Below are 22,401 nucleotides of genomic sequence, written 5' to 3'. Positions count from 1 at the left end.
TAGTACGGTCGAAAAAAGACATATGTCCATCAAGTTCAACCAGGGAATTAAGGGGTAGGGGTGTGGCGCGATATTGGGGAAGGGATGAGATTTTATATTTCTTCATAAGCATTAATCTTATTTTGTCAATTAGGAACATTCAGCACCCACCCGCTATCAAGGCAGCTGCCTATCATGTCATGCCCTACCTGCACAGGTGTGCTGGCTACTCAAATGATCCAATTAAGGAGGCCATTTAGTCAGCAGCAGCAGAAGTCCTGTGCCTGGACGCTCCAACAGCGGCCAGACACAAGCAGAAGCAGCAGAAGCAGCAGCAGCACCACCACCTTTTGTTTTTTGGCTGCAGCAGCAAGGCCCACAGGGCTGGCTAGCTGGCTAGCCAGCAAGCAGGTAGCAATGAAAGTAGGAATCTTTCTTTTTAACCCTGTAAGGGGGTGGTGCACTGTACCCGAAGATACTGCCATATCGGGTCAATGCATAGGGCGACGGAAGCAAGCTTCGAAATCGGCCCCCGTTCTCAAAAATCCATTTAATATATGGTCCCCAGATAGGGGACGTATCAGATATTAAACTGATAAGAACAGATACTACACTTGATCTTAGCCAAAAGGCCGAGAAGCGATAACCGTGAAAGGGGCGGGCCCAACAAGGTCCCCTTCATGGGCACTATCACTGCTTGCTGTCAGGGAGGCTGCCAGACAATTTTCCATGCACACTCTGGGCTGGGGGGCAGTCAACCACCAGTACACACAGCAGAACCTAAACCCATACCATTATTGCTAAGCAGCAAGACAGGGGCCCATTGCACTCCCACGGGGCCTTTTTAAATGCAATCCATAACCCGGATTTGCCAGGAACCCTTCTTACTCCTCCTACTTGCATGTGACACTGGGCTTAGGATCTGCATAGGAAACACACACACAAGCACACACCTACCTTTGTTGCCTGCAGATGCCTCCTTGGCTGTCCCCAAACGGTATCAAACCAACACCCACGGGAAGCTGTAAGCATAGAGGACATGCCTGCACCCCATTGGACTTACCTGTGTGGGTTAAATCCGGGTTATTTGACAACCTATGGCGGTGATGGTTCTGCTCAGGCAGAGCAGTGCTGATGCTCCTCATAAAGCTGTCGCTGCTGTGAAGGTTCTAGGTGACATCACAAATCCCTATGGTTACATACACAACAAAGCTGGGTTGTTGTTGTTTACACTCTGCAAGGCCTGTGGAAGTGAGTGACATCATAGCACTGTAGTTCTGAGGGTTCTAGATGGATGCAACAATCTCCTGTTGCTTCTATGAAGGCCATAATAGACGACATCACCAAACAGCTCCATAGTCACATACACAGCAAAGGAGAGATGTTGTTTACACCTAGTGATGTCAGTGGTATTGAGTGACATCACAGCACAGTGCTAAGGCTCCTGGGCCTGGACACAGCAGCGGCTGCAATATCTCAACGGAGAATACGTTTATATATATGTGTGTGTGTGCGCGTATATATATATATATATATATATATATATATATATATATATATATATATATATCTCCGCCGAAATCACTTTTAAACCCATTTCCACCTTTTTTTCCCTTCTCTTCCTCTTACTTTTTTTTCACGTTTTTTTACGTTTTTCTCCTTTTCGCCTCTTTTCTGGGCGTATTATTCTTCTTTTTCTTCTTTTTTTTCGTCTAATGCATACCCCATCAGTGCAGCAATGCTTATTCAATACCGCCAGCAGATGGAGACACTGGGGGATAATTTTCTAAGGATTTATACTGATTTTTCCTGTCTGAATTTGTCGCACAGAAAGTTGCAGGCCAAATATGTGTGACATTTCTGCGACTTTAGCTTCTAGAGCATTTTTACAACATTATACATAGGTGCTGAATACATAAAAAGCGACTGTTCAGCGACAGACAAGTCGCATCGGCTGAAAGTAGGCCAGAATGTCAGTCCATGTTGGAGCAGGTTTAGATACAGTCTAAAGTATAGATCTCAAAGTCTGTGCACAGAATTTAGCAAGGGCCTCGCACCTTCTGATGCATCAGGTAGGTGCACAATAGCATAGCCTAACCCTCTGTACTTTGGTCTATATTGATGCGGGACATAGACAGCCAGCTGATGACCAATCCATTAGTGCAATGGATGGCTGGAAGCATTTGTCTTTGCCTTTGCAATACCACAGAAGCAATGCATGGTCAATGTACAGCAATGACACACCTGTGTGAACAGCCAGGAGACCCCCCCCCCCCCCCCCCCCCATGTTATGTTACATAGTTACATAGTTAGTACGGTCGAAAAAAGACATATGTCCATCAAGTTCAACCAGGGAATTAAGGGGTAGGGGTGTGGCGCGATATTGGGGAAGGGATGAGATTTTATATTTCTTCATAAGCATTAATCTTATTTTGTCAATTAGGAACATTCAGCACCCACCCGCTATCAAGGCAGCTGCCTATCATGTCATGCCCTACCTGCACAGGTGTGCTGGCTACACAAATGATCCAATTAAGGAGGCCATTTAGTCAGCAGCAGCAGAAGTCCTGTGCCTGGACGCTCCAACAGCGGCCAGACACAAGCAGAAGCAGCAGAAGCAGCAGCAGCAGCACCACCTTTTGTTTTTTGGCTGCAGCAGCAAGGCCCACAGGGCTGGCTAGCTGGCTAGCCAGCAAGCAGGTAGCAATGAAAGTAGGAATCTTTCTTTTTAACCCTGTAAGGGGGTGGTGCACTGTACCCGAAGATACTGCCATATCGGGTCAATGCATAGGGCGACGGAAGCAAGCTTCGAAATCGGCCCCCGTTCTCAAAAATCCATTTAATATATGGTCCCCAGATAGGGGACGTATCAGATATTAAACTGATAAGAACAGATACTACACTTGATCTTAGCCAAAAGGCCGAGAAGCGATAACCGTGAAAGGGGCGGGCCCAACAAGGTCCCCTTCATGGGCACTATCACTGCTTGCTGTCAGGGAGGCTGCCAGACAATTTTCCATGCACACTCTGGGCTGGGGGGCAGTCAACCACCAGTACACACAGCAGAACCTAAACCCATACCATTATTGCTAAGCAGCAAGACAGGGGCCCATTGCACTCCCACGGGGCCTTTTTAAATGCAATCCATAACCCGGATTTGCCAGGAACCCTTCTTACTCCTCCTACTTGCATGTGACACTGGGCTTAGGATCTGCATAGGAAACACACACACAAGCACACACCTACCTTTGTTGCCTGCAGATGCCTCCTTGGCTGTCCCCAAACGGTATCAAACCAACACCCACGGGAAGCTGTAAGCATAGAGGACATGCCTGCACCCCATTGGACTTACCTGTGTGGGTTAAATCCGGGTTATTTGACAACCTATGGCGGTGATGGTTCTGCTCAGGCAGAGCAGTGCTGATGCTCCTCATAAAGCTGTCGCTGCTGTGAAGGTTCTAGGTGACATCACAAATCCCTATGGTTACATACACAACAAAGCTGGGTTGTTGTTGTTTACACTCTGCAAGGCCTGTGGAAGTGAGTGACATCATAGCACTGTAGTTCTGAGGGTTCTAGATGGATGCAACAATCTCCTGTTGCTTCTATGAAGGCCATAATAGACGACATCACCAAACAGCTCCATAGTCACATACACAGCAAAGGAGAGATGTTGTTTACACCTAGTGATGTCAGTGGTATTGAGTGACATCACAGCACAGTGCTAAGGCTCCTGGGCCTGGACACAGCAGCGGCTGCAATATCTCAACGGAGAATACGTTTATATATATGTGTGTGTGTGCGCGTATATATATATATATATATATATATATATATATATATATATATATTTGTCCGCCGAAATCACTTTTAAACCCATTTCCACCTTTTTTTCCCTTCTCTTCCTCTTACTTTTTTTTCACGTTTTTTTACGTTTTTCTCCTTTTCGCCTCTTTTCTGGGCGTATTATTCTTCTTTTTCTTCTTTTTTTTCGTCTAATGCATACCCCATCAGTGCAGCAATGCTTATTCAATACCGCCAGCAGATGGAGACACTGGGGGATAATTTTCTAAGGATTTATACTGATTTTTCCTGTCTGAATTTGTCGCACAGAAAGTTGCAGGCCAAATATGTGTGACATTTCTGCGACTTTAGCTTCTAGAGCATTTTTACAACATTATACATAGGTGCTGAATACATAAAAAGCGACTGTTCAGCGACAGACAAGTCGCATCGGCTGAAAGTAGGCCAGAATGTCAGTCCATGTTGGAGCAGGTTTAGATACAGTCTAAAGTATAGATCTCAAAGTCTGTGCACAGAATTTAGCAAGGGCCTCGCACCTTCTGATGCATCAGGTAGGTGCACAATAGCATAGCCTAACCCTCTGTACTTTGGTCTATATTGATGCGGGACATAGACAGCCAGCTGATGACCAATCCATTAGTGCAATGGATGGCTGGAAGCATTTGTCTTTGCCTTTGCAATACCACAGAAGCAATGCATGGTCAATGTACAGCAATGACACACCTGTGTGAACAGCCAGGAGACCCCCCCCCCCCCCCCCCCCCCCCATGTTATGTTACATAGTTACATAGTTAGTACGGTCGAAAAAAGACATATGTCCATCAAGTTCAACCAGGGAATTAAGGGGTAGGGGTGTGGCGCGATATTGGGGAAGGGATGAGATTTTATATTTCTTCATAAGCATTAATCTTATTTTGTCAATTAGGAACATTCAGCACCCACCCGCTATCAAGGCAGCTGCCTATCATGTCATGCCCTACCTGCACAGGTGTGCTGGCTACTCAAATGATTTAATTAAGGAGGCCATTTAGTCAGCAGCAGCAGAAGTCCTGTGCCTGGACGCTCCAACAGCGGCCAGACACAAGCAGAAGCAGCAGCAGCAGCACCACCTTTTGTTTTTTGGCTGCAGCAGCAAGGCCCACAGGGCTGGCTAGCTGGCTAGCCAGCAAGCAGGTAGCAATGAAAGTAGGAATCTTTCTTTTTAACCCTGTAAGGGGGTGGTGCACTGTACCCGAAGATACTGCCATATCGGGTCAATGCATAGGGCGACGGAAGCAAGCTTCGAAATCGGCCCCCGTTCTCAAAAATCCATTTAATATATGGTCCCCAGATAGGGGACGTATCAGATATTAAACTGATAAGAACAGATACTACACTTGATCTTAGCCAAAAGGCCGAGAAGCGATAACCGTGAAAGGGGCGGGCCCAACAAGGTCCCCTTCATGGGCACTATCACTGCTTGCTGTCAGGGAGGCTGCCAGACAATTTTCCATGCACACTCTGGGCTGGGGGGCAGTCAACCACCAGTACACACAGCAGAACCTAAACCCATACCATTATTGCTAAGCAGCAAGACAGGGGCCCATTGCACTCCCACGGGGCCTTTTTAAATGCAATCCATAACCCGGATTTGCCAGGAACCCTTCTTACTCCTCCTACTTGCATGTGACACTGGGCTTAGGATCTGCATAGGAAACACACACACAAGCACACACCTACCTTTGTTGCCTGCAGATGCCTCCTTGGCTGTCCCCAAACGGTATCAAACCAACACCCACGGGAAGCTGTAAGCATAGAGGACATGCCTGCACCCCATTGGACTTACCTGTGTGGGTTAAATCCGGGTTATTTGACAACCTATGGCGGTGATGGTTCTGCTCAGGCAGAGCAGTGCTGATGCTCCTCATAAAGCTGTCGCTGCTGTGAAGGTTCTAGGTGACATCACAAATCCCTATGGTTACATACACAACAAAGCTGGGTTGTTGTTGTTTACACTCTGCAAGGCCTGTGGAAGTGAGTGACATCATAGCACTGTAGTTCTGAGGGTTCTAGATGGATGCAACAATCTCCTGTTGCTTCTATGAAGGCCATAATAGACGACATCACCAAACAGCTCCATAGTCACATACACAGCAAAGGAGAGATGTTGTTTACACCTAGTGATGTCAGTGGTATTGAGTGACATCACAGCACAGTGCTAAGGCTCCTGGGCCTGGACACAGCAGCGGCTGCAATATCTCAACGGAGAATACGTTTATATATATGTGTGTGTGTGCGCGTATATATATATATATATATATATATATATATATATATATATTTCTCCGCCGAAATCACTTTTAAACCCATTTCCACCTTTTTTTCCCTTCTCTTCCTCTTACTTTTTTTTCACGTTTTTTTACGTTTTTCTCCTTTTCGCCTCTTTTCTGGGCGTATTATTCTTCTTTTTCTTCTTTTTTTTCGTCTAATGCATACCCCATCAGTGCAGCAATGCTTATTCAATACCGCCAGCAGATGGAGACACTGGGGGATAATTTTCTAAGGATTTATACTGATTTTTCCTGTCTGAATTTGTCGCACAGAAAGTTGCAGGCCAAATATGTGTGACATTTCTGCGACTTTAGCTTCTAGAGCATTTTTACAACATTATACATAGGTGCTGAATACATAAAAAGCGACTGTTCAGCGACAGACAAGTCGCATCGGCTGAAAGTAGGCCAGAATGTCAGTCCATGTTGGAGCAGGTTTAGATACAGTCTAAAGTATAGATCTCAAAGTCTGTGCACAGAATTTAGCAAGGGCCTCGCACCTTCTGATGCATCAGGTAGGTGCACAATAGCATAGCCTAACCCTCTGTACTTTGGTCTATATTGATGCGGGACATAGACAGCCAGCTGATGACCAATCCATTAGTGCAATGGATGGCTGGAAGCATTTGTCTTTGCCTTTGCAATACCACAGAAGCAATGCATGGTCAATGTACAGCAATGACACACCTGTGTGAACAGCCAGGAGACCCCCCCCCCCCCCCCCCATGTTATGTTACATAGTTACATAGTTAGTACGGTCGAAAAAAGACATATGTCCATCAAGTTCAACCAGGGAATTAAGGGGTAGGGGTGTGGCGCGATATTGGGGAAGGGATGAGATTTTATATTTCTTCATAAGCATTAATCTTATTTTGTCAATTAGGAACATTCAGCACCCACCCGCTATCAAGGCAGCTGCCTATCATGTCATGCCCTACCTGCACAGGTGTGCTGGCTACTCAAATGATCCAATTAAGGAGGCCATTTAGTCAGCAGCAGCAGAAGTCCTGTGCCTGGACGCTCCAACAGCGGCCAGACACAAGCAGAAGCAGCAGAAGCAGCAGCAGCAGCACCACCTTTTGTTTTTTGGCTGCAGCAGCAAGGCCCACAGGGCTGGCTAGCTGGCTAGCCAGCAAGCAGGTAGCAATGAAAGTAGGAATCTTTCTTTTTAACCCTGTAAGGGGGTGGTGCACTGTACCCGAAGATACTGCCATATCGGGTCAATGCATAGGGCGACGGAAGCAAGCTTCGAAATCGGCCCCCGTTCTCAAAAATCCATTTAATATATGGTCCCCAGATAGGGGACGTATCAGATATTAAACTGATAAGAACAGATACTACACTTGATCTTAGCCAAAAGGCCGAGAAGCGATAACCGTGAAAGGGGCGGGCCCAACAAGGTCCCCTTCATGGGCACTATCACTGCTTGCTGTCAGGGAGGCTGCCAGACAATTTTCCATGCACACTCTGGGCTGGGGGGCAGTCAACCACCAGTACACACAGCAGAACCTAAACCCATACCATTATTGCTAAGCAGCAAGACAGGGGCCCATTGCACTCCCACGGGGCCTTTTTAAATGCAATCCATAACCCGGATTTGCCAGGAACCCTTCTTACTCCTCCTACTTGCATGTGACACTGGGCTTAGGATCTGCATAGGAAACACACACACAAGCACACACCTACCTTTGTTGCCTGCAGATGCCTCCTTGGCTGTCCCCAAACGGTATCAAACCAACACCCACGGGAAGCTGTAAGCATAGAGGACATGCCTGCACCCCATTGGACTTACCTGTGTGGGTTAAATCCGGGTTATTTGACAACCTATGGCGGTGATGGTTCTGCTCAGGCAGAGCAGTGCTGATGCTCCTCATAAAGCTGTCGCTGCTGTGAAGGTTCTAGGTGACATCACAAATCCCTATGGTTACATACACAACAAAGCTGGGTTGTTGTTGTTTACACTCTGCAAGGCCTGTGGAAGTGAGTGACATCATAGCACTGTAGTTCTGAGGGTTCTAGATGGATGCAACAATCTCCTGTTGCTTCTATGAAGGCCATAATAGACGACATCACCAAACAGCTCCATAGTCACATACACAGCAAAGGAGAGATGTTGTTTACACCTAGTGATGTCAGTGGTATTGAGTGACATCACAGCACAGTGCTAAGGCTCCTGGGCCTGGACACAGCAGCGGCTGCAATATCTCAACGGAGAATACGTTTATATATATGTGTGTGTGTGCGCGTATATATATATATATATATATATATATATATATATATATATATATATCTCCGCCGAAATCACTTTTAAACCCATTTCCACCTTTTTTTCCCTTCTCTTCCTCTTACTTTTTTTTCACGTTTTTTTACGTTTTTCTCCTTTTCGCCTCTTTTCTGGGCGTATTATTCTTCTTTTTCTTCTTTTTTTTCGTCTAATGCATACCCCATCAGTGCAGCAATGCTTATTCAATACCGCCAGCGGATGGAGACACTGGGGGATAATTTTCTAAGGATTTATACTGATTTTTCCTGTCTGAATTTGTCGCACAGAAAGTTGCAGGCCAAATATGTGTGACATTTCTGCGACTTTAGCTTCTAGAGCATTTTTACAACATTATACATAGGTGCTGAATACATAAAAAGCGACTGTTCAGCGACAGACAAGTCGCATCGGCTGAAAGTAGGCCAGAATGTCAGTCCATGTTGGAGCAGGTTTAGATACAGTCTAAAGTATAGATCTCAAAGTCTGTGCACAGAATTTAGCAAGGGCCTCGCACCTTCTGATGCATCAGGTAGGTGCACAATAGCATAGCCTAACCCTCTGTACTTTGGTCTATATTGATGCGGGACATAGACAGCCAGCTGATGACCAATCCATTAGTGCAATGGATGGCTGGAAGCATTTGTCTTTGCCTTTGCAGTACCACAGAAGCAATGCATGGTCAATGTACAGCAATGACACACCTGTGTGAACAGCCAGGAGACCCCCCCCCCCCCCCCCATGTTATGTTACATAGTTACATAGTTAGTACGGTCGAAAAAAGACATATGTCCATCAAGTTCAACCAGGGAATTAAGGGGTAGGGGTGTGGCGCGATATTGGGGAAGGGATGAGATTTTATATTTCTTCATAAGCATTAATCTTATTTTGTCAATTAGGAACATTCAGCACCCACCCGCTATCAAGGCAGATGCCTATCATGTCATGCCCTACCTGCACAGGTGTGCTGGCTACTCAAATGATCCAATTAAGGAGGCCATTTAGTCAGCAGCAGCAGAAGTCCTGTGCCTGGACGCTCCAACAGCGGCCAGACACAAGCAGAAGCAGCAGAAGCAGCAGCAGCAGCACCACCTTTTGTTTTTTGGCTGCAGCAGCAAGGCCCACAGGGCTGGCTAGCTGGCTAGCCAGCAAGCAGGTAGCAATGAAAGTAGGAATCTTTCTTTTTAACCCTGTAAGGGGGTGGTGCACTGTACCCGAAGATACTGCCATATCGGGTCAATGCATAGGGCGACGGAAGCAAGCTTCGAAATCGGCCCCCGTTCTCAAAAATCCATTTAATATATGGTCCCCAGATAGGGGACGTATCAGATATTAAACTGATAAGAACAGATACTACACTTGATCTTAGCCAAAAGGCCGAGAAGCGATAACCGTGAAAGGGGCGGGCCCAACAAGGTCCCCTTCATGGGCACTATCACTGCTTGCTGTCAGGGAGGCTGCCAGACAATTTTCCATGCACACTCTGGGCTGGGGGGCAGTCAACCACCAGTACACACAGCAGAACCTAAACCCATACCATTATTGCTAAGCAGCAAGACAGGGGCCCATTGCACTCCCACGGGGCCTTTTTAAATGCAATCCATAACCCGGATTTGCCAGGAACCCTTCTTACTCCTCCTACTTGCATGTGACACTGGGCTTAGGATCTGCATAGGAAACACACACACAAGCACACACCTACCTTTGTTGCCTGCAGATGCCTCCTTGGCTGTCCCCAAACGGTATCAAACCAACACCCACGGGAAGCTGTAAGCATAGAGGACATGCCTGCACCCCATTGGACTTACCTGTGTGGGTTAAATCCGGGTTATTTGACAACCTATGGCGGTGATGGTTCTGCTCAGGCAGAGCAGTGCTGATGCTCCTCATAAAGCTGTCGCTGCTGTGAAGGTTCTAGGTGACATCACAAATCCCTATGGTTACATACACAACAAAGCTGGGTTGTTGTTGTTTACACTCTGCAAGGCCTGTGGAAGTGAGTGACATCATAGCACTGTAGTTCTGAGGGTTCTAGATGGATGCAACAATCTCCTGTTGCTTCTATGAAGGCCATAATAGACGACATCACCAAACAGCTCCATAGTCACATACACAGCAAAGGAGAGATGTTGTTTACACCTAGTGATGTCAGTGGTATTGAGTGACATCACAGCACAGTGCTAAGGCTCCTGGGCCTGGACACAGCAGCGGCTGCAATATCTCAACGGAGAATACGTTTATATATATGTGTGTGTGTGCGCGTATATATATATATATATATATATATATATATATATATATATATCTCCGCCGAAATCACTTTTAAACCCATTTCCACCTTTTTTTCCCTTCTCTTCCTCTTACTTTTTTTTCACGTTTTTTTACGTTTTTCTCCTTTTCGCCTCTTTTCTGGGCGTATTATTCTTCTTTTTCTTCTTTTTTTTCGTCTAATGCATACCCCATCAGTGCAGCAATGCTTATTCAATACCGCCAGCAGATGGAGACACTGGGGGATAATTTTCTAAGGATTTATACTGATTTTTCCTGTCTGAATTTGTCGCACAGAAAGTTGCAGGCCAAATATGTGTGACATTTCTGCGACTTTAGCTTCTAGAGCATTTTTACAACATTATACATAGGTGCTGAATACATAAAAAGCGACTGTTCAGCGACAGACAAGTCGCATCGGCTGAAAGTAGGCCAGAATGTCAGTCCATGTTGGAGCAGGTTTAGATACAGTCTAAAGTATAGATCTCAAAGTCTGTGCACAGAATTTAGCAAGGGCCTCGCACCTTCTGATGCATCAGGTAGGTGCACAATAGCATAGCCTAACCCTCTGTACTTTGGTCTATATTGATGCGGGACATAGACAGCCAGCTGATGACCAATCCATTAGTGCAATGGATGGCTGGAAGCATTTGTCTTTGCCTTTGCAATACCACAGAAGCAATGCATGGTCAATGTACAGCAATGACACACCTGTGTGAACAGCCAGGAGACCCCCCCCCCCCCCCCCCCATGTTATGTTACATAGTTACATAGTTAGTACGGTCGAAAAAAGACATATGTCCATCAAGTTCAACCAGGGAATTAAGGGGTAGGGGTGTGGCGCGATATTGGGGAAGGGATGAGATTTTATATTTCTTCATAAGCATTAATCTTATTTTGTCAATTAGGAACATTCAGCACCCACCCGCTATCAAGGCAGCTGCCTATCATGTCATGCCCTACCTGCACAGGTGTGCTGGCTACTCAAATGATCCAATTAAGGAGGCCATTTAGTCAGCAGCAGCAGAAGTCCTGTGCCTGGACGCTCCAACAGCGGCCAGACACAAGCAGAAGCAGCAGAAGCAGCAGCAGCAGCACCACCTTTTGTTTTTTGGCTGCAGCAGCAAGGCCCACAGGGCTGGCTAGCTGGCTAGCCAGCAAGCAGGTAGCAATGAAAGTAGGAATCTTTCTTTTTAACCCTGTAAGGGGGTGGTGCACTGTACCCGAAGATACTGCCATATCGGGTCAATGCATAGGGCGACGGAAGCAAGCTTCGAAATCGGCCCCCGTTCTCAAAAATCCATTTAATATATGGTCCCCAGATAGGGGACGTATCAGATATTAAACTGATAAGAACAGATACTACACTTGATCTTAGCCAAAAGGCCGAGAAGCGATAACCGTGAAAGGGGCGGGCCCAACAAGGTCCCCTTCATGGGCACTATCACTGCTTGCTGTCAGGGAGGCTGCCAGACAATTTTCCATGCACACTCTGGGCTGGGGGGCAGTCAACCACCAGTACACACAGCAGAACCTAAACCCATACCATTATTGCTAAGCAGCAAGACAGGGGCCCATTGCACTCCCACGGGGCCTTTTTAAATGCAATCCATAACCCGGATTTGCCAGGAACCCTTCTTACTCCTCCTACTTGCATGTGACACTGGGCTTAGGATCTGCATAGGAAACACACACACAAGCACACACCTACCTTTGTTGCCTGCAGATGCCTCCTTGGCTGTCCCCAAACGGTATCAAACCAACACCCACGGGAAGCTGTAAGCATAGAGGACATGCCTGCACCCCATTGGACTTACCTGTGTGGGTTAAATCCGGGTTATTTGACAACCTATGGCGGTGATGGTTCTGCTCAGGCAGAGCAGTGCTGATGCTCCTCATAAAGCTGTCGCTGCTGTGAAGGTTCTAGGTGACATCACAAATCCCTATGGTTACATACACAACAAAGCTGGGTTGTTGTTGTTTACACTCTGCAAGGCCTGTGGAAGTGAGTGACATCATAGCACTGTAGTTCTGAGGGTTCTAGATGGATGCAACAATCTCCTGTTGCTTCTATGAAGGCCATAATAGACGACATCACCAAACAGCTCCATAGTCACATACACAGCAAAGGAGAGATGTTGTTTACACCTAGTGATGTCAGTGGTATTGAGTGACATCACAGCACAGTGCTAAGGCTCCTGGGCCTGGACACAGCAGCGGCTGCAATATCTCAACGGAGAATACGTTTATATATATGTGTGTGTGTGCGCGTATATATATATATATATATATATATATATATATATATATATATTTCTCCGCCGAAATCACTTTTAAACCCATTTCCACCTTTTTTTCCCTTCTCTTCCTCTTACTTTTTTTTCACGTTTTTTTACGTTTTTCTCCTTTTCGCCTCTTTTCTGGGCGTATTATTCTTCTTTTTCTTCTTTTTTTTCGTCTAATGCATACCCCATCAGTGCAGCAATGCTTATTCAATACCGCCAGCAGATGGAGACACTGGGGGATAATTTTCTAAGGATTTATACTGATTTTTCCTGTCTGAATTTGTCGCACAGAAAGTTGCAGGCCAAATATGTGTGACATTTCTGCGACTTTAGCTTCTAGAGCATTTTTACAACATTATACATAGGTGCTGAATACATAAAAAGCGACTGTTCAGCGACAGACACGTCGCATCGGCTGAAAGTAGGCCAGAATGTCAGTCCATGTTGGAGCAGGTTTAGATACAGTCTAAAGTATAGATCTCAAAGTCTGTGCACAGAATTTAGCAAGGGCCTCGCACCTTCTGATGCATCAGGTAGGTGCACAATAGCATAGCCTAACCCTCTGTACTTTGGTCTATATTGATGCGGGACATAGACAGCCAGCTGATGACCAATCCATTAGTGCAATGGATGGCTGGAAGCATTTGTCTTTGCCTTTGCAATACCACAGAAGCAATGCATGGTCAATGTACAGCAATGACACACCTGTGTGAACAGCCAGGAGACCCCCCCCCCCCCCCCCATGTTATGTTACATAGTTACATAGTTAGTACGGTCGAAAAAAGACATATGTCCATCAAGTTCAACCAGGGAATTAAGGGGTAGGGGTGTGGCGCGATATTGGGGAAGGGATGAGATTTTATATTTCTTCATAAGCATTAATCTTATTTTGTCAATTAGGAACATTCAGCACCCACCCGCTATCAAGGCAGCTGCCTATCATGTCATGCCCTACCTGCACAGGTGTGCTGGCTACTCAAATGATCCAATTAAGGAGGCCATTTAGTCAGCAGCAGCAGAAGTCCTGTGCCTGGACGCTCCAACAGCGGCCAGACACAAGCAGAAGCAGCAGAAGCAGCAGCAGCAGCACCACCTTTTGTTTTTTGGCTGCAGCAGCAAGGCCCACAGGGCTGGCTAGCTGGCTAGCCAGCAAGCAGGTAGCAATGAAAGTAGGAATCTTTCTTTTTAACCCTGTAAGGGGGTGGTGCACTGTACCCGAAGATACTGCCATATCGGGTCAATGCATAAGGCGACGGAAGCAAGCTTCGAAATCGGCCCCCGTTCTCAAAAATCCATTTAATATATGGTCCCCAGATAGGGGACGTATCAGATATTAAACTGATAAGAACAGATACTACACTTGATCTTAGCCAAAAGGCCGAGAAGCGATAACCGTGAAAGGGGCGGGCCCAACAAGGTCCCCTTCATGGGCACTATCACTGCTTGCTGTCAGGGAGGCTGCCAGACAATTTTCCATGCACACTCTGGGCTGGGGGGCAGTCAACCACCAGTACACACAGCAGAACCTAAACCCATACCATTATTGCTAAGCAGCAAGACAGGGGCCCATTGCACTCCCACGGGGCCTTTTTAAATGCAATCCATAACCCGGATTTGCCAGGAACCCTTCTTACTCCTCCTACTTGCATGTGACACTGGGCTTAGGATCTGCATAGGAAACACACACACAAGCACACACCTACCTTTGTTGCCTGCAGATGCCTCCTTGGCTGTCCCCAAACGGTATCAAACCAACACCCACGGGAAGCTGTAAGCATAGAGGACATGCCTGCACCCCATTGGACTTACCTGTGTGGGTTAAATCCGGGTTATTTGACAACCTATGGCGGTGATGGTTCTGCTCAGGCAGAGCAGTGCTGATGCTCCTCATAAAGCTGTCGCTGCTGTGAAGGTTCTAGGTGACATCACAAATCCCTATGGTTACATACACAACAAAGCTGGGTTGTTGTTGTTTACACTCTGCAAGGCCTGTGGAAGTGAGTGACATCATAGCACTGTAGTTCTGAGGGTTCTAGATGGATGCAACAATCTCCTGTTGCTTCTATGAAGGCCATAATAGACGACATCACCAAACAGCTCCATAGTCACATACACAGCAAAGGAGAGATGTTGTTTACACCTAGTGATGTCAGTGGTATTGAGTGACATCACAGCACAGTGCTAAGGCTCCTGGGCCTGGACACAGCAGCGGCTGCAATATCTCAACGGAGAATACGTTTATATATATGTGTGTGTGTGCGCGTATATGTATATATATATATATATATATATATATATATATATATATATATATATATATATATTCTCCGCCGAAATCACTTTTAAACCCATTTCCACCTTTTTTTCCCTTCTCTTCCTCTTACTTTTTTTTCACGTTTTTTTACGTTTTTCTCCTTTTCGCCTCTTTTCTGGGCGTATTATTCTTCTTTTTCTTCTTTTTTTTCGTCTAATGCATACCCCATCAGTGCAGCAATGCTTATTCAATACCGCCAGCAGATGGAGACACTGGGGGATAATTTTCTAAGGATTTATACTGATTTTTCCTGTCTGAATTTGTCGCACAGAAAGTTGCAGGCCAAATATGTGTGACATTTCTGCGACTTTAGCTTCTAGAGCATTTTTACAACATTATACATAGGTGCTGAATACATAAAAAGCGACTGTTCAGCGACAGACAAGTCGCATCGGCTGAAAGTAGGCCAGAATGTCAGTCCATGTTGGAGCAGGTTTAGATACAGTCTAAAGTATAGATCTCAAAGTCTGTGCACAGAATTTAGCAAGGGCCTCGCACCTTCTGATGCATCAGGTAGGTGCACAATAGCATAGCCTAACCCTCTGTACTTTGGTCTATATTGATGCGGGACATAGACAGCCAGCTGATGACCAATCCATTAGTGCAATGGATGGCTGGAAGCATTTGTCTTTGCCTTTGCAATACCACAGAAGCAATGCATGGTCAATGTACAGCAATGACACACCTGTGTGAACAGCCAGGAGACCCCCCCCCCCCCCCCCATGTTATGTTACATAGTTACATAGTTAGTACGGTCGAAAAAAGACATATGTCCATCAAGTTCAACCAGGGAATTAAGGGTTAGGGGTGTGGCGCGATATTGGGGAAGGGATGAGATTTTATATTTCTTCATAAGCATTAATCTTATTTTGTCAATTAGGAACATTCAGCACCCACCCGCTATCAAGGCAGCTGCCTATCATGTCATGCCCTACCTGCACAGGTGTGCTGGCTACTCAAATGATCCAATTAAGGAGGCCATTTAGTCAGCAGCAGCAGAAGTCCTGTGCCTGGACGCTCCAACAGCGGCCAGACACAAGCAGAAGCAGCAGAAGCAGCAGAAGCAGCAGCAGCAGCACCACCTTTTGTTTTTTGGCTGCAGCAGCAAGGCCCACAGGGCTGGCTAGCTGGCTAGCCAGCAAGCAGGTAGCAATGAAAGTAGGAATCTTTCTTTTTAACCCTGTAAGGGGGTGGTGCACTGTACCCGAAGATACTGCCATATCGGGTCAATGCATAGGGCGACGGAAGCAAGCTTCGAAATCGGCCCCCGTTCTCAAAAATCCATTTAATATATGGTCCCCAGATAGGGGACGTATCAGATATTAAACTGATAAGAACAGATACTACACTTGATCTTAGCCAAAAGGCCGAGAAGCGATAACCGTGAAAGGGGCGGGCCCAACAAGGTCCCCTTCATGGGCACTATCACTGCTTGCTGTCAGGGAGGCTGCCAGACAATTTTCCATGCACACTCTGGGCTGGGGGGCAGTCAACCACCAGTACACACAGCAGAACCTAAACCCATACCATTATTGCTAAGCAGCAAGACAGGGGCCCATTGCACTCCCACGGGGCCTTTTTAAATGCAATCCATAACCCGGATTTGCCAGGAACCCTTCTTACTCCTCCTACTTGCATGTGACACTGGGCTTAGGATCTGCATAGGAAACACACACACAAGCACACACCTACCTTTGTTGCCTGCAGATGCCTCCTTGGCTGTCCCCAAACGGTATCAAACCAACACCCACGGGAAGCTGTAAGCATAGAGGACATGCCTGCACCCCATTGGACTTACCTGTGTGGGTTAAATCCGGGTTATTTGACAACCTATGGCGGTGATGGTTCTGCTCAGGCAGAGCAGTGCTGATGCTCCTCATAAAGCTGTCGCTGCTGTGAAGGTTCTAGGTGACATCACAAATCCCTATGGTTACATACACAACAAAGCTGGGTTGTTGTTGTTTACACTCTGCAAGGCCTGTGGAAGTGAGTGACATCATAGCACTGTAGTTCTGAGGGTTCTAGATGGATGCAACAATCTCCTGTTGCTTCTATGAAGGCCATAATAGACGACATCACCAAACAGCTCCATAGTCACATACACAGCAAAGGAGAGATGTTGTTTACACCTAGTGATGTCAGTGGTATTGAGTGACATCACAGCACAGTGCTAAGGCTCCTGGGCCTGGACACAGCAGCGGCTGCAATATCTCAACGGAGAATACGTTTATATATATGTGTGTGTGTGCGCGTATATATATATATATATATATATATATATATATATATATATATATATATTTCTCCGCCGAAATCACTTTTAAACCCATTTCCACCTTTTTTTCCCTTCTCTTCCTCTTACTTTTTTTTCACGTTTTTTTACGTTTTTCTCCTTTTCGCCTCTTTTCTGGGCGTATTATTCTTCTTTTTCTTCTTTTTTTTCGTCTAATGCATACCCCATCAGTGCAGCAATGCTTATTCAATACCGCCAGCAGATGGAGACACTGGGGGATAATTTTCTAAGGATTTATACTGATTTTTCCTGTCTGAATTTGTCGCACAGAAAGTTGCAGGCCAAATATGTGTGACATTTCTGCGACTTTAGCTTCTAGAGCATTTTTACAACATTATACATAGGTGCTGAATACATAAAAAGCGACTGTTCAGCGACAGACAAGTCGCATCGGCTGAAAGTAGGCCAGAATGTCAGTCCATGTTGGAGCAGGTTTAGATACAGTCTAAAGTATAGATCTCAAAGTCTGTGCACAGAATTTAGCAAGGGCCTCGCACCTTCTGATGCATCAGGTAGGTGCACAATAGCATAGCCTAACCCTCTGTACTTTGGTCTATATTGATGCGGGACATAGACAGCCAGCTGATGACCAATCCATTAGTGCAATGGATGGCTGGAAGCATTTGTCTTTGCCTTTGCAATACCACAGAAGCAATGCATGGTCAATGTACAGCAATGACACACCTGTGTGAACAGCCAGGAGACCCCCCCCCCCCCCCCCCCCCCCATGTTATGTTACATAGTTACATAGTTAGTACGGTCGAAAAAAGACATATGTCCATCAAGTTCAACCAGGGAATTAAGGGGTAGGGGTGTGGCGCGATATTGGGGAAGGGATGAGATTTTATATTTCTTCATAAGCATTAATCTTATTTTGTCAATTAGGAACATTCAGCACCCACCCGCTATCAAGGCAGCTGCCTATCATGTCATGCCCTACCTGCACAGGTGTGCTGGCTACTCAAATGATCCAATTAAGGAGGCCATTTAGTCAGCAGCAGCAGAAGTCCTGTGCCTGGACGCTCCAACAGCGGCCAGACACAAGCAGAAGCAGCAGAAGCAGCAGCAGCAGCACCACCTTTTGTTTTTTGGCTGCAGCAGCAAGGCCCACAGGGCTGGCTAGCTGGCTAGCCAGCAAGCAGGTAGCAATGAAAGTAGGAATCTTTCTTTTTAACCCTGTAAGGGGGTGGTGCACTGTACCCGAAGATACTGCCATATCGGGTCAATGCATAGGGCGACGGAAGCAAGCTTCGAAATCGGCCCCCGTTCTCAAAAATCCATTTAATATATGGTCCCCAGATAGGGGACGTATCAGATATTAAACTGATAAGAACAGATACTACACTTGATCTTAGCCAAAAGGCCGAGAAGCGATAACCGTGAAAGGGGCGGGCCCAACAAGGTCCCCTTCATGGGCACTATCACTGCTTGCTGTCAGGGAGGCTGCCAGACAATTTTCCATGCACACTCTGGGCTGGGGGGCAGTCAACCACCAGTACACACAGCAGAACCTAAACCCATACCATTATTGCTAAGCAGCAAGACAGGGGCCCATTGCACTCCCACGGGGCCTTTTTAAATGCAATCCATAACCCGGATTTGCCAGGAACCCTTCTTACTCCTCCTACTTGCATGTGACACTGGGCTTAGGATCTGCATAGGAAACACACACACAAGCACACACCTACCTTTGTTGCCTGCAGATGCCTCCTTGGCTGTCCCCAAACGGTATCAAACCAACACCCACGGGAAGCTGTAAGCATAGAGGACATGCCTGCACCCCACTGGACTTACCTGTGTGGGTTAAATCCGGGTTATTTGACAACCTATGGCGGTGATGGTTCTGCTCAGGCAGAGCAGTGCTGATGCTCCTCATAAAGCTGTCGCTGCTGTGAAGGTTCTAGGTGACATCACAAATCCCTATGGTTACATACACAACAAAGCTGGGTTGTTGTTGTTTACACTCTGCAAGGCCTGTGGAAGTGAGTGACATCATAGCACTGTAGTTCTGAGGGTTCTAGATGGATGCAACAATCTCCTGTTGCTTCTATGAAGGCCATAATAGACGACATCACCAAACAGCTCCATAGTCACATACACAGCAAAGGAGAGATGTTGTTTACACCTAGTGATGTCAGTGGTATTGAGTGACATCACAGCACAGTGCTAAGGCTCCTGGGCCTGGACACAGCAGCGGCTGCAATATCTCAACGGAGAATACGTTTATATATATGTGTGTGTGTGCGCGTATATATATATATATATATATATATATATATATATATATATTTCTCCGCCGAAATCACTTTTAAACCCATTTCCACCTTTTTTTCCCTTCTCTTCCTCTTACTTTTTTTTCACGTTTTTTTACGTTTTTCTCCTTTTCGCCTCTTTTCTGGGCGTATTATTCTTCTTTTTCTTCTTTTTTTTCGTCTAATGCATACCCCATCAGTGCAGCAATGCTTATTCAATACCGCCAGCAGATGGAGACACTGGGGGATAATTTTCTAAGGATTTATACTGATTTTTCCTGTCTGAATTTGTCGCACAGAAAGTTGCAGGCCAAATATGTGTGACATTTCTGCGACTTTAGCTTCTAGAGCATTTTTACAACATTATACATAGGTGCTGAATACATAAAAAGCGACTGTTCAGCGACAGACAAGTCGCATCGGCTGAAAGTAGGCCAGAATGTCAGTCCATGTTGGAGCAGGTTTAGATACAGTCTAAAGTATAGATCTCAAAGTCTGTGCACAGAATTTAGCAAGGGCCTCGCACCTTCTGATGCATCAGGTAGGTGCACAATAGCATAGCCTAACCCTCTGTACTTTGGTCTATATTGATGCGGGACATAGACAGCCAGCTGATGACCAATCCATTAGTGCAATGGATGGCTGGAAGCATTTGTCTTTGCCTTTGCAATACCACAGAAGCAATGCATGGTCAATGTACAGCAATGACACACCTGTGTGAACAGCCAGGAGACCCCCCCCCCCCCCCCCCCCATGTTATGTTACATAGTTACATAGTTAGTACGGTCGAAAAAAGACATATGTCCATCAAGTTCAACCAGGGAATTAAGGGGTAGGGGTGTGGCGCGATATTGGGGAAGGGATGAGATTTTATATTTCTTCATAAGCATTAATCTTATTTTGTCAATTAGGAACATTCAGCACCCACCCGCTATCAAGGCAGCTGCCTATCATGTCATGCCCTACCTGCACAGGTGTGCTGGCTACTCAAATGATCCAATTAAGGAGGCCATTTAGTCAGCAGCAGCAGAAGTCCTGTGCCTGGACGCTCCAACAGCGGCCAGACACAAGCAGAAGCAGCAGAAGCAGCAGCACCACCTTTTGTTTTTTGGCTGCAGCAGCAAGGCCCACAGGGCTGGCTAGCTGGCTAGCCAGCAAGCAGGTAGCAATGAAAGTAGGAATCTTTCTTTTTAACCCTGTAAGGGGGTGGTGCACTGTACCCGAAGATACTGCCATATCGGGTCAATGCATAGGGCGACGGAAGCAAGCTTCGAAATCGGCCCCCGTTCTCAAAAATCCATTTAATATATGGTCCCCAGATAGGGGACGTATCAGATATTAAACTGATAAGAACAGATACTACACTTGATCTTAGCCAAAAGGCCGAGAAGCGATAACCGTGAAAGGGGCGGGCCCAACAAGGTCCCCTTCATGGGCACTATCACTGCTTGCTGTCAGGGAGGCTGCCAGACAATTTTCCATGCACACTCTGGGCTGGGGGGCAGTCAACCACCAGTACACACAGCAGAACCTAAACCCATACCATTATTGCTAAGCAGCAAGACAGGGGCCCATTGCACTCCCACGGGGCCTTTTTAAATGCAATCCATAACCCGGATTTGCCAGGAACCCTTCTTACTCCTCCTACTTGCATGTGACACTGGGCTTAGGATCTGCATAGGAAACACACACACAAGCACACACCTACCTTTGTTGCCTGCAGATGCCTCCTTGGCTGTCCCCAAACGGTATCAAACCAACACCCACGGGAAGCTGTAAGCATAGAGGACATGCCTGCACCCCATTGGACTTACCTGTGTGGGTTAAATCCGGGTTATTTGACAACCTATGGCGGTGATGGTTCTGCTCAGGCAGAGCAGTGCTGATGCTCCTCATAAAGCTGTCGCTGCTGTGAAGGTTCTAGGTGACATCACAAATCCCTATGGTTACATACACAACAAAGCTGGGTTGTTGTTGTTTACACTCTGCAAGGCCTGTGGAAGTGAGTGACATCATAGCACTGTAGTTCTGAGGGTTCTAGATGGATGCAACAATCTCCTGTTGCTTCTATGAAGGCCATAATAGACGACATCACCAAACAGCTCCATAGTCACATACACAGCAAAGGAGAGATGTTGTTTACACCTAGTGATGTCAGTGGTATTGAGTGACATCACAGCACAGTGCTAAGGCTCCTGGGCCTGGACACAGCAGCGGCTGCAATATCTCAACGGAGAATACGTTTATATATATGTGTGTGTGTGCGCGTATATATATATATATATATATATATATATATATATATATATATTCTCCGCCGAAATCACTTTTAAACCCATTTCCACCTTTTTTTCCCTTCTCTTCCTCTTACTTTTTTTTCACGTTTTTTTACGTTTTTCTCCTTTTCGCCTCTTTTCTGGGCGTATTATTCTTCTTTTTCTTCTTTTTTTTCGTCTAATGCATACCCCATCAGTGCAGCAATGCTTATTCAATACCGCCAGCAGATGGAGACACTGGGGGATAATTTTCTAAGGATTTATACTGATTTTTCCTGTCTGAATTTGTCGCACAGAAAGTTGCAGGCCAAATATGTGTGACATTTCTGCGACTTTAGCTTCTAGAGCATTTTTACAA

General features: G+C 46.1%; 10 non-coding genes across 10 annotated transcripts; all 10 read right to left on the bottom strand.

Moving 5' to 3' along the window:
• Positions 1-432: 432 nt before the first annotated feature.
• On the bottom strand, positions 433-623 carry LOC130314262 (U2 spliceosomal RNA). Its single transcript, XR_008861991.1, has one exon. It is a non-coding gene; the product is annotated as a U2 spliceosomal RNA (small nuclear RNA).
• Positions 624-2,721: 2,098 nt separating this feature from the next.
• Positions 2,722-2,912, bottom strand: LOC130314260 (U2 spliceosomal RNA). Its single transcript, XR_008861989.1, has one exon. It is a non-coding gene; the product is annotated as a U2 spliceosomal RNA (small nuclear RNA).
• Positions 2,913-4,998: 2,086 nt separating this feature from the next.
• Positions 4,999-5,189, bottom strand: LOC130314258 (U2 spliceosomal RNA). The gene has a single exon (XR_008861988.1). It is a non-coding gene; the product is annotated as a U2 spliceosomal RNA (small nuclear RNA).
• A 2,085-nt stretch (positions 5,190-7,274) lies between these two features.
• LOC130314257 (U2 spliceosomal RNA) lies at positions 7,275-7,465 on the bottom strand. Its single transcript, XR_008861987.1, has one exon. It is a non-coding gene; the product is annotated as a U2 spliceosomal RNA (small nuclear RNA).
• A 2,088-nt stretch (positions 7,466-9,553) lies between these two features.
• Positions 9,554-9,744, bottom strand: LOC130314256 (U2 spliceosomal RNA). Its single transcript, XR_008861986.1, has one exon. It is a non-coding gene; the product is annotated as a U2 spliceosomal RNA (small nuclear RNA).
• A 2,086-nt stretch (positions 9,745-11,830) lies between these two features.
• On the bottom strand, positions 11,831-12,021 carry LOC130314255 (U2 spliceosomal RNA). The gene has a single exon (XR_008861985.1). It is a non-coding gene; the product is annotated as a U2 spliceosomal RNA (small nuclear RNA).
• Positions 12,022-14,107: 2,086 nt separating this feature from the next.
• On the bottom strand, positions 14,108-14,298 carry LOC130314293 (U2 spliceosomal RNA). The gene has a single exon (XR_008862019.1). It is a non-coding gene; the product is annotated as a U2 spliceosomal RNA (small nuclear RNA).
• A 2,112-nt stretch (positions 14,299-16,410) lies between these two features.
• Positions 16,411-16,601, bottom strand: LOC130314254 (U2 spliceosomal RNA). Its single transcript, XR_008861984.1, has one exon. It is a non-coding gene; the product is annotated as a U2 spliceosomal RNA (small nuclear RNA).
• A 2,098-nt stretch (positions 16,602-18,699) lies between these two features.
• Positions 18,700-18,890, bottom strand: LOC130314252 (U2 spliceosomal RNA). The gene has a single exon (XR_008861983.1). It is a non-coding gene; the product is annotated as a U2 spliceosomal RNA (small nuclear RNA).
• A 2,081-nt stretch (positions 18,891-20,971) lies between these two features.
• On the bottom strand, positions 20,972-21,162 carry LOC130314251 (U2 spliceosomal RNA). The gene has a single exon (XR_008861982.1). It is a non-coding gene; the product is annotated as a U2 spliceosomal RNA (small nuclear RNA).
• Positions 21,163-22,401: the final 1,239 nt, after the last annotated feature.

Source organism: Hyla sarda, unplaced genomic scaffold (genome assembly GCF_029499605.1).
Source record: "Hyla sarda isolate aHylSar1 unplaced genomic scaffold, aHylSar1.hap1 scaffold_181, whole genome shotgun sequence".
Lineage (NCBI taxonomy): Eukaryota > Metazoa > Chordata > Amphibia > Anura > Hylidae > Hyla > Hyla sarda.
Note: the sequence above shows the minus strand (reverse complement) of the source record. Positions and strands in the feature narration are given on the sequence as shown.